The sequence below is a fragment of the Eucalyptus grandis genome, chromosome 2 (genome assembly GCF_016545825.1).
Source record: "Eucalyptus grandis isolate ANBG69807.140 chromosome 2, ASM1654582v1, whole genome shotgun sequence".
NCBI lineage: Eukaryota > Viridiplantae > Streptophyta > Magnoliopsida > Myrtales > Myrtaceae > Eucalyptus > Eucalyptus grandis.
Genome location: NC_052613.1, coordinates 12,538,722 through 12,548,562, shown reverse-complemented (window position 1 = coordinate 12,548,562; position 9,841 = coordinate 12,538,722).

Genomic DNA, 9,841 nt, shown 5'->3' with positions numbered 1-9,841 from the left:
TAGAACTCCTCTTGGGCTGTATATTCAATGTGTGACCTCAAAAACTCTACGCAAACAACCATTTTATAGGTCAAGGATTGGGTTTTTATTTTATTCTTCAAATTAATATTCACAAAGATTTTTTTCTCCATGCAATATTACTTTTTATTTTCCACCATCTCCTCTAGATTTCATTTGCAAAATTGAATATTCTTCACCGATTTTTCAAAATTGCAATAGGATGTTTCTCAAATTTGAAATATTGCAAAGATGAGTCCGCGAAATCTCCTCGAGGATATGAGCTTGGGCCAATTTGCTCTCTCCGTGAGCTTTGCTAAATTAAAGTTTAAAACCACCAAGTTGAACTTATCCGTCACTAGTCCAATGTAAATGCACCTAAAATTATATGCTATGTAATTAATTAATTAATTAATAATTTTTTAGGGGTTAAAAAATTAATCCCTAATTTTTTAATGTAATAAATAAATAACTAGATCACCAAAATTTAGGTGTCAATACAGTCATATGAAATGGGGCTTCACCTGTGTCCTTTAAGCGTGTCCTTTAAGTAGTAGTCTAAGTCTAGAAACTTTCGATAATGCTAAGAGTTGATGATTGTGCTCATTTTGTTCTGAGTACAGATGGGTTAACAATCACTTGTGCATGTCTTATAACCAAACATCTACAGGAAAACCTCCAAGGCTCTCGAGTCATTTGATTATATCACTAGCAATGGTAAGACATGCTAATGATTTTAATGTGAAGTTACAACTGATATTTCAATTTACCTTCCTTGCCAAGATGATTAATAAGTTGGGCAGCAAAAGAAGGTAATTGATAAGTTGCATGCTTTGCTCATTTGGTAGGAGGATGTAATTTTATATTTCTTCACTAGGAGGCAACAAATGCCTCTTCATCCTGTCTCTGTAACAGCTCATGTATACGACCCACGAGTGTTTGTCAAGCAAGACTACATATAACAGTAATTGCTGAATAAGTAGAGACGGTCATCAAACCATTGTATGCAAGTTTCTAAACGATTGACGCCTAAGAGATTGTAGTTTATATGTGGAGATGAATGATGGAGCCAATCACATGATTTTTCTTTGGCATGTGATTTCTCATTGGTACTATTTATTATTGCTATTATAGATGAAATTGAAATAGAGTCCGTGGTATAAAAGCCATGCTGAATTGCTCGCTGACAAAATATGCCATTTTTCTGTATGAGTGCATTATATGGCTTGGCTCTTCGATAATATATTTCCTTTCAGTCAATTTTATTGAAGGAATTCCATCTAGGGTTGTCGCGACTTTCCCGAGGGTGAATTACTCAAAGAATGCTATTGGATTACTAAGTCCGAAAATTTGGCACGGACCCTCCAAAGTCGTACCAATCGCGACTTGACACTAAGAAATTAACTCATTTAAACATGCAATTATACTCAGTTTGGAGCCGCTACTAACCAATTAGGGTTGGTTAGAAACTCAAGTAAAGTATGTAAGAATACTTTACTTTTGTAAACCAGAGATTCAATAGATCCGGGGACATGGTTACGCTAGAAAAATCTAACGCCCTTCTGGTATCTTATCATTTTAATTTTAAAAAATATTTTGCAAGCAGTATTGATTAATTTTAACTTAAGCTACTAACATGCAAAAGGTAGTCATGCGGGTGCACAATCAATGAAATAACATTTAATCGACTGAAGTGATAAATTGTAAGAAATTATAAACTACAACTTGATTAAGGTCCACTCTCTAAAGAAAACTTACAAAAATGCTAATCAAAATGCATGCCCTAAACATGATTTCTAAATGACATGACACCTAATTTTTCTTTTTCTTTTTAAATGTTAATTATATGCAATCTTAATCTAAATTTGATATACATGAGTTTTACTTTAATGACATATGAGATGCAATTCATGTGACATAATTTAAATCATTGCAATATGTGTGCAATCTAATTTACATAATCATAAATATGCATGTGCTATATGATATTGGATGTATGACGTGGTAATTCTATATGCATGTTCTTTTTATGATTTTTTAATAATTTTTTATTACATATATGCAACCTACACTAACAATGATGACATGAAATGGGATTAATTATGAACTAACTTATTAACTAACCAAATAAATGACTTTTGTGTTTTCTTCTTTTTTTTTAAAAAAAATGACTTAATAATTCTTAAAAAAAAATAACATAATGATGCAATACTAATATTTGGCTTTTTATTTAAAATACAACTACATGACGAGAATATTAAAGCATTAACCTATGACCCTCTAACTAAAGCGCAACTGTGGTATGCATATTATGAAATCTATATAACCTAAATAACATTTTTTTTGTTCTTTTTTGTTTTATTAAAGGAAAATTAACCTAATCCTATATGAATCTAAAAAATCAAAATGCAAAGCTTTAAATATGAAATGCATATGGACCTAAGTATTTGAAATAGCTAGTACAAGTACCTAGAGGGGGGTGAATAGGTATACAAACAAAAATTTCTCGAAGCTTGCACGATATTTAAACAATTAGAGAATTTGCAACAGTTAAAAATTCAATCGCAAGACTGAGTAAGGGAAAGAGAGAATTGAACACTTGGTTTATAGTGGTTCAGCTTGATTCAAGCCTACGTTCACTCTTCTGCACTGACAGCCGATTGGCTGGATTCCACTATAATCAAAGAGTTGTTACAGTGTTGATCTTGCTTTATTTCTAGGTGTAGATGATCTACCACACTCACTCAAGGCGTCACCAAGTATAAACACTCTCTGTATACAATTTCGCTCAGTCTCAACTAACAATCAAGGATCTTCAGACTCTGGAATTTTTCTATCGATCACACACTTAAGACAACTAGAGCGTCTTCCTTTTATACTCCTTCATGCCATCATAGCCGTTGGCACTTACCAAAGGAATTCCTCCAATCTACCCGTTGGACGGAATCAATCAAGAAGATCATCCGAGCTATTTAAGGAATCGATGATAGCCCATCAATCCTGTTCGCCCATACAATCAGGATCTCGGTTTCCAAGAATAGAATAATCCAAGATTATTTCGTCGACCATCGGATCTTCAATCGATCTTAGATAAGAATTAAAGAATCCGAAATGATTATCCAACCAAAGAATCTATTCCAAAGGATAGGATCAAATCCTCAACCATAAACCTCGGCTTTGGATTTCCTTCAACACTGGATTAGAAAGACTGTCAGTGAGAATAATTTTGAGTCTTGAGTCTTGAGTCTTGAGATTACAAAGTCTTGAGACTATAAAGTCTTGAGACTTTAACTATCGATATCCAGACTTAGACTGATAGAAATGTTTTGTCAGCTTCAAAATATTCTGGAAAGATTTCTCCAACAATCTCCCCCTTTTTGATGGTGACAAAACTTTCTTGAAGATTTGAACAACTTTGACCTGCAAAAACATTTCTCAAGCAATATGGCTAACTCATAAAGATTAATAAACAACCAGACTCTGCATCCACAGCAAATTGGTTAGTCTTTCATGAGTAATACCATGTAACAATACTTGATATAAATGCAACCAGTCAAGCATCAAAATCCACTGACCAATTCAGTCTAACACTCAAGTTCAAGTTCTCAAGTCATACTCAAAAATAAACATAAACACAAACTTTCTTGAAGATTTGAACAACTTTGACCTGCAAAAACATTTCTCAAGCAATATGGCTAACTCATAAAGATTAATAAACAACCAGACTCTTTGCATCCACAGCAAATTGGTTAGTCTTTCATGAGTAATACCGTGTAACAATACTTGATATAAATGCAACAGTCAAGCATCAAAATCCACAGCCAATTGAGTCTAACACTCAAGTTCAAGTTCTCAAGTCATACTAAAAAATAAACATAAACACAAAAGTCAAATAAAGTTTTAAAATAATGTTTGTTCAAATTGGTTCTCCCCTTTTTGTCATCATTAAAAAGAGGGTGAGAAAGGAGTCATGTCTCGCTTGGGAATGCGCACGATCTGGACATCCCCAATGGTGGACTACTCCTTCGAGCTTCTTCGGATCTTCTCGCGGATGAGCTACCTCTTCTCTCTTGGCATTGGCTTGAAGTTGCGGAGCGAGGTCTTTGAATTTATCTTCCGAGAGGCGAAGATGCTTGTCCAAAGATGCTTCAAAGCTTGGATTTCACGACCCAGAATATATATCACGGTTACGCATTTCCGAAGAATATTCATGATACTACGAAGATCTGCAGAATCATCCGTCTGTACCGGCATTGGCTTTCTCGGATGGTGTGAATGCGGACGATGGCGCTCCGAACGGTCGGGCAGATTTGGAATCGACGTATCACCTTCTTCAGGCAATTGAGAGACCCTGAACTTCTTCCTCGGGTCTTCCGGAGATTGTCTTGGATCTTGGCAGCATGAGGTGGAGACCTCTCTTGCTCGCTAACTCCCCCTGTCTCTAGGACATCGAAAGGGGAAGAGTGATGATCATGCTCTTGATTTCCCTTCTCTCCAGATTTATCAGCAGACTGTTCTTTTTCTTCTTCTCCTTCTTCCTCAACTTCTTTCTCCTTCTCTCTGTTCTTCTTCTTCTCTGCTCTGCTGAAGTTCTGTCGGATAAGACACAGAACGTCTTGTTCTTGTCGATCTGCTGGAATAGTGGGATCTTCATCATCTTCATCCTCATCCTCCAGGATAAAAGTTCTTTTCCTCTTTTCGATGAAGCACCAATGGCCTTCTTTCCTTTCCTTTTTGAAGCAGATCGGACTGGAGATGTCACTTTGAATTTCTCCATTGCCTTAGAGAGTTCTTGCGGACGCATCTTCATTAACATTTTCAACCCTACCACCATCTTATCACACGTTCGAACACAAAAAGTATGTGGCAGTTCAATATTCAGATGTCTCGAAGATCTTGGTCACCGGACAGGATAAGGCAATTGTCCTTTGTCTTTTGACACGCTTCTGTACATATGGAAAAGAATAGTGTGCGGGAGAGAAAACTTCCGTCTGAGTTGATCGCATACATCAATTTTGCTTGAGAAAGAGACACGAAGTCTTTGAAGTAGACTTAGGTCTCGAGACAATTGATCACAATCTTGTGAAGCACAATGTTGATGGCATTCATCTGGAATAGATAATTTTCTTATCTACATCCCTATCTTTGACAAGATCCGAGTAGTTCGAGCAGGTGAGACTTTGATTGGGAGATAGCGTCCCCGTTCAACTCCAACTATGTCCGCCAACATATTCACATCTACCACATAGACTTTGTCTCGAACATGAATGAAATTCTATTCGCATCCAAAAAGCTAAGATTTGAATAGAAATAAGCGGTCGATGATCATACCCGTCAGCAGAGTCGGAGCGAGAAAGTCTCAAGTTGAAGCAAATTCAACTTCTCTCTTAGGTTCAAGTTGATGGAATCCAGGAAGTCAAAATCGACACTTCTAGGGTTGATTACCCCTCTTTTCAACAGATTGAAATACACTTTTTCCTGATCCTTGGATTTAAACAAATCCATCCGATTTCCTTTCACCTTTGCTGCCACACCCATTTTAGGTTTAAATTCAAGGAACATTTTGTCATCATCGTTCCCATCAATCAGATTTTGTCTGGCATACGAGGATCTCTTGGAATGTTCGCAAGTGCTTCCTCTGCTTTTCCTTTCGGGGCAATTCCCCATTCCTCCATTTTCTTCAGAAAAAGATACTCATTCCCATAATTTTTGTCCTTAAGGAAGTCATCTATATAGTTCAATGGAGTACTGTGCTTTTCAATGCACGATAAAGATTATACAAAAAGGAGGGCTTTTGAACTCTTCTTGGGTCGGCATCCTCGATTATCTCTTCTTCCAGATTATGACTTGCACTTTGTGGGGCAGGAGATGCTGAATGACGTGGAGGAGAGCGAATCGGACTTTGTCACTGACTTGGTAAGTCTTCTTCCTCAGTGAGATCGAAATGAGTCGGTCCCTTCTTCATTCTTTGTGGTCCCCTGTTTGCGATTCTTGATGATTTCCTCGAAGACGACATCTTTCTTTGTCTATTGGAGGATTCCTTCACTTGCTTTCCCAAGAAAAATGACAACTTTCTCGACGATGAACAAAGAGTAGAAACAGTATCGAGAGGAGAGTGCCTTTTAGGGTTTTGAAGATTGGGGAAAAGAAAAAACTGTATATATATAACTCAGTTTTGAAAAAGGAAGTTCAATTGGTGCAAGGAAAGTGAACGATCACTTCTTTTCAAAATCAATAACTGCCAAAATTATTAAACAAAAGATCGTACCTTTTCGAGTTAATATAACTAAATGACAATTAGTACCTTTTAGATGAAATACAACTTACAGTCTATAGCCACGAATGTCCGAGTCTCGGGATTTAGAGTCTAAGAGATCGAGTCTTAGAGTTGGTGAGTCTCTAGACTTTAACTTCTTCAAGCTTCAAAATGTTGAGTCTCGAGCGGATAAAGTCAAAGGCGATTCTTCTCCAAAGGCTTTGTGAATATGTCCGCTAGTTGACTTTTGAATCAACAAATTGAATCGAGATTTCTCCATTTTGAATATGATCTCTAATGAAGTGATGTCGAATCTCAATATGCTTTGCTCTTGAATGAAGGATTGGATTTTTGGTGAGATTGATAGCGCTGGTGTTGTCACATCTGATTTCTGTGCATGAGTCTTCAATGCCAAAGTCTTGTAGCTATTGTTTTATCCATAGAATTTGCGAACAGCAGCTTCCAAGAGCTACATACTCTGCTTCTGTCGTTGAAAGAGCTACGGTGCTTTGCTTCCTTGAAAACCAAGACACCGTTCTGTTTCCAAGTAGTTGACAAGTTCCGGAAGTGCTCTTTCTATCGACTCGCAACCGGCCATCTCGCATCCGAGTATCCTAGAAGATTAAAGTCTCCCCTCTTTGGATACCAAAGACCGATGCTTGAAGATGAAGCAACGTATTTGATAATTCGTTTCACGGCAATGAGATGTGATTCTCTAGGATCTGATTGAAACCTAGCACGAGATACAAACACTAAACAAAATATCAGGTCTAGAAGCGTAAGATAAAGAAGTGAACCGATCATGCTCCTGTACAGCTTTTGATCTACTTTCTTCCCTTCTTCATCCTTGTCTATCTTCGAGAACATGACATTGGTATGTCGATCTTTTTGCACTTTTCCAATCCAAACCTTTTGACAAGATCATTCGCATATTTTTCTTGATGGATGAAAGTTCCTTCCTTCATTTGTTTCACTTGGAGTCCAAGAAAGAATGTTAACTCTCCCATCATACTCATTTCAAATTCATCGCATAGACTTTTGGTTTAGATGTCAATTCCCGGACATCATTGATGTTGAACTATCCGAGTTCTTCTTGCATAGCTTCGATCCAGCTTTCATCGATAAAGCTTCTTCTATGCTTTTTGGTTCAATTTCGAGATGAGAGCCACAAAGCACTAGATTCTTCATGCCTTTTTGATCTGGTGCGGATTCCTTCATTAAGTTCGCCAATAATAAGATCTTTGGGATGACCGGATTTGTGCTTCCGGTTACCGGGTTGATGATCTTTTCTTTATTTGATTCTCCATGAGCGTCTTGATGATGGACTTCCAGAATACGAGATGCTTCTTGAGATGTAGACATTTGAAGATCTAGAGCGGATTCAGTCTCTTCGTACTGAGTCTGGCTGGATTCATCTTGCACTGAGTCTTGGAATTTGATATTCATTGATTCTTCCACAGACTGGCTTTTTTTGTTGTAGACTCTGTAGGCTTTGCTTGATGTAGAATATCCAAGGAAGATGCCTTCATCGATCTTTCTTCAAACTCCAATGCTCGGGTTACGCTTTCCCCGGAATGCATGGAGTGCATAAGTCGACTTTTGGTATGGCGAGTTTAGGTAGACCTCGAACAAGCTGCTTTGAAGAGATTTTGGCTAATTGCTTCTTGTTGATATGGCCAAGTTTTCTGTGCCATAGAATTGCTTCATCTTGAATTGAGATTAAGCATTGTTCTTCATTTGGCTTTACATCAAGGAGGTAGATGTTTCCATGCCTTCGACCCATGAAAGATCGAGTCGAATCTTTGCTAATTCCAGAACATATGCCTTCTTGAAAGAAGATCTTGTAACCAGTATCACACAATTGGCTAATCTTGAGTAGATTGTAGTTGAGTCCTTCCACTAGAGAGACATTGCTTATTGTGAGATTTCCAATTTTCACGAGTTCCGAATCCCACAATACTTCCTTTGCTATTTCCTCCGAATGAAACTTTTCCACCATTTACTTTAATAAGCTTTATGAAACATTTTGAGTCTCTGTCATGTGTCTTGAGCATCCGCTGTCAAGATACCACTTTACCTTCTTTTTGAGAGACTGCATTAAAAAAGAGTCTCAAGCTTTCTTTGGTACCCAAATTTTCTTGGGTCCTTTGGTGTTAGTAGGATGAACATTATTAGGCCATACTCTCTTAACGGGCTTCCAAACCATAGGACACTCTTTTTCAAAATGATCCCGATGTTACACTTAGAACACCTTAAAGCATTTCGACCTATAGGCTTTACAAAAACTCTTTTGAAATGATTTTTATAAGCCTCTCTCGATGGTCTTTTCTTAATTCTTTCTTTTACTTTCGGAAAATCAATCAAAGGGATTGTTTCAGCTGTCATACCTAGACCCGACTTATTGAAGTAAGGTCTTTGGATTGAAAGGACTTTTTCAAGTTTTTCGGACCCTATTGAAAATTTCTTTGAAATATTTGATAAATCAGTTTTTAAGAAAGCATTTTCTTTTGAAAGATTGTCTTCACTCTCTTTAAGAGTAGAAACATTCAAGTCTAAATTTTTTACCTTTTCTTCTAAAAATGTTTTCCTTTTGTTTTAAAACTGAGTTTTCCTTTTTAAGTTCGGAAATCCTTTTAAGAGAAGTCTTAAGACTAAAACATAACTCATCAATATATTTAGAGACTTTGACAGGGATTTTATAATCACTTACCTCAAATTCATGTCCGAGTCCGATCCAAAGTCGAGTCGATTGCGCCATTAGACACGGGTTGGCATATTCCTCATCACTCTTTTCACACTCGTATCGCTCCGGGTTTCGGCTTTAAGACCTTTTCGAAATTTCTCAGCTTTTCCTCTTTTCTTTTCGAAGAGGACAGGTTGGTCTGATGTGTCCCTTCTTTTTACATTCGAAGCAAACTACATCTTTGTTTGGTTCCTCATCATCAACAGACTTGGTCCGCTGTCTCGAAAACTTTGTTTCTTTGGGATGAACCTTCTGCCTTTTCTATTCAGTTTTCTGAATCTTCTTATCATGAGGGCGAGCTCCTCATCATCCATATCATCTTCGAGAATCTGCATCATCAGAATCATCATTTGATTTTAGTGCAATAGATTTCTTACCTCTTGGATCTTCGTCTTCATTAATTCGTTCCACTTCGTAAGACCGAAGAGTTCCAATCGGTTCGTCTACCGATAATGGCATGATTCTTTGCGTCTCTCTTATTGAAGTCTTTATATGATTCCAATCCTTGGAGAGTCCACGTAGAAGCTTGTTCACCTTCATGGGATCAGAAATTTTTGTCCTTGGTTCTCAAGACCATTGACAATATCGTAAAACGACTAAACATGTCGGTTATAGATTCTCTGGTTTCATTTTGAAGGATTCATATTGACCAAGAAGAATGTTAATTCTGGTCTCCTTCACTCGTCTGTCCCTTCATAAGTGATATGTAACTGTCCCAGACTTCTTTTGCTGTAACACAAGAAGATATTCTGTTATATTCAGTTTGTGACAAAGCACGATATAAAGAATAAATTGCTTTAGCATCGAGTGCTTGTCTCTTGTTTATTTCTTCTTGAGACATTCCG